Raw genomic sequence first — 2,803 nt, forward strand, 5'->3', positions numbered from 1 at the left:
TACCTATGGCTTTTTGAAATTCCTGCTTAAAAGCAACTATAGCAAAAATTTTCATCTTTTAGGAAGAGGTTCCGTACTAATTTTAGATAAGTAAAGGTTTATGATCCCCTAAGGTATGGATCACAAAGATTTTGCTTAATGGAATTATGAGACAGTGCTTTTGATTTTATAGCTCTGAAATAAGCTCTAAAAGCCAGATGACTGTTCTCTGTTCCTGCAGCACCAAGCTGTATAATGGATAGAGTTGGCCTTAGTTTGGGTGATTACTGTCTCAGCTTTGGAAGACTTTTATTCAACAAGAGAATTATTGTATGTTGGACATTGGATGCCCATAATAGAGACACATTCCCTATCTAAAGGGAACTTTTATACATTAGAAATGACTTTTCAGTTGTAAACCAGGGAGGTACATGCACTCAAAATGGAAAAAGATTGCATCAAGGACTCCACCATAAGCTGCCAAAGGAAGAGTGTATTGGATTTCCATTGTTTCTGATATAAATATACATATATCAACAGGTATATGTGTGTGTATATATGTACATAAGACTGGAACATATTTTTATTACCTTAATTGAAAGTGACTTAAATCTTCCTCTTTGGAAGCCGCTGATTAGCTTGGCAAAATGTAGCAAGAGGGACTCTGATATGACAAGAACTTATTTCAAGGCATAAAACCCCCAACAATTTATCTCATAATTAGCATCCCCAAGGAGAAAAAACTTTCACAAAGATGTGTATAATTCATTATCACATATCAAATTTTCCCAAGTAATTGGCTTGAGGAGGCATGAATTTTGCATTGCAAAATGATGCTGGGGTGTTTGAGGAATAATAACAAAGAGGTCTCATTTTGGGCAGAAAATTCTCCTGTATATAATTACTCTTTGCAAAACAGAAATCTCAGGGTGGACACAGAGGGCCTTTTCCACGCAACTGCCCAAAGGCTCTCAGAGCCTAAAAAGAGAGCCAAAGGCTTCGGGCAACTCCTTGGCCTGAAACCCTCCCTCCTGTGTTCCTCCGAAGGGTCTTCATGTGTGTGTAAACCTGCTAGAACAGGAGAAAGGGCCTTTCTGACCAGTATCAGTCCTCTTTGCTTTTGTTTATTAGAGTTATTGAGGTATAACTTACATATCATAAAATGCACACATTTAAAGTGCACAATTCAGTGGTTTCTAGTCAGTTTTCCTAGTTGTGCAGCCATCACCACAAGCTAGGTTTTGTATGTTTCTATCACCCCCAGAAAAGATCCCTGTTCCACCTTTCAGTTAAATCCCATTCCCACCCAGCCCCAGACCCGTGCTGACCTACCCTCTGCATAGATTTGCCAGAAACTGAGTGGCAGCATGTGTGGTCCTTTGCATGGAGCTTCTTTCACTGTACATTCTTTTTGAGGTTCACTGTGCTATAGTCTATGTTGGCACTTGGTTCCTTTTCTGGCTGAATAGTATTCCATTGTGTGGCTAGGTCACATTCTGTTTATCCACCCACCAATTAGTGGTCACTGGGGTTATTTCCACTTTGGGAGTTATTGTGAATGACACAGCTATGAACACTCACAAGCATTTTTGTGGACACATGTTTTCATCTTTCTTGGGTCAATACAGAGGAGTGGAACTTGAAACAGGAACTCTCTTCTGGTCTGTGCTATAAACATCCCTTGGTTCAGATTTGTGCTCAATCACTTGCTAGCTGTGTGACCTTGGGCATGTTACTTAAGCACTCTGTGCCTCAGTTGCTTCACAAGTAAAACAGATGCTCATAGTACCTACTCCATAGAACCTTTGTGAGGATTAAATGAGTTAATATTGGTGAGGTGCTTTGACCAGTACCTGATTCATAGCAATTGCAACAGAAAGATTTGATAAAAATAAATAAACACTAATTTGCACTTAGAAGTCATGGGTTAGTAGAGCTGGCAGAAGCCTTTGAGAGAATTGTGTTTATGGGCATAACTAACATGTTAAACATGGCGGACTCAGAGGGTGTAAGCCATTTTATTTTTGTCTCTCACTGCACTTTACATCCTGCTTGGGGCACCAGTCATTTCCCATGACTTTTCCAGCCACCCTTAGATAACAAAGAGAAAGTCTTTTTTTTAAAATTTTTAGTTTCTTATTTATTTTTATTTTTCAATTACAATTTACATTAAATATTTTTTATTAGTTTTAGATGTACAGCATAGTGGTTAGATAATAATGTACTTTACAGAGTGGTCTCCCCCAATTTTCAGGTACCCAACTAGCACCATATGTAGTTATTATAATATTAGTAACTATATTCCCTATGCTATACTCTACATCTGTATGAGTATTCTGTAAGTACCAATCTGTACTTAATCCCTTCACCTTTTTCACCCAGCCTCCCAAACCCCCTTCCCTCTAACAGCTGTCAGTCAGTTCTCAAAGAGAAAGTCTTAATGGCACTTTGAGAAGCAAACACAATCTACACTTGGAAGGGTTCTGGCTACCATATTAGTCAACACTCTGGTCCTCATTCAAGGGGCAGACTCCGCCCCTGTCCCTGCTGGCCCAGTGACACACAGCACAGGAATCAGGACCTTTTCTCCCTCCCTCCCCTCTTCCCTCTGGACAAGCTGCAAGAGAAGAGGAAAGGGCCACAGCTCATTTTCACTTTGTTCGCACTGATCTAGGCTGGCTTTGTGTGCTATTACTATTAACACTTTCTGGCTGCGTCCCTCTGAATATGGCTCCCATGCCATGTTTAGGAGCCTGTCCTTGAGCTGACTGTACCCTGCCCCCACCCCAATCTTTAACCCCTTGCATTATATTAATCTCTCTCT

At 40.2% G+C, this 2,803-nt stretch overlaps 1 protein-coding gene across 1 annotated transcript in view; it reads left to right on the forward strand.

Annotated features, from left to right (window-relative positions):
* The window catches only part of MAP3K15 (mitogen-activated protein kinase kinase kinase 15), a 76,250-nt gene that overhangs the window by 52,556 nt on the left and 20,891 nt on the right, over window positions 1-2,803 (forward strand). The gene's annotated exons all lie outside the window — the stretch shown is intronic.

This window comes from Myotis davidii, unplaced genomic scaffold (assembly GCF_000327345.1).
Source record: "Myotis davidii unplaced genomic scaffold, ASM32734v1 scaffold161, whole genome shotgun sequence".
In the NCBI taxonomy this organism is placed as follows: domain Eukaryota; kingdom Metazoa; phylum Chordata; class Mammalia; order Chiroptera; family Vespertilionidae; genus Myotis; species Myotis davidii.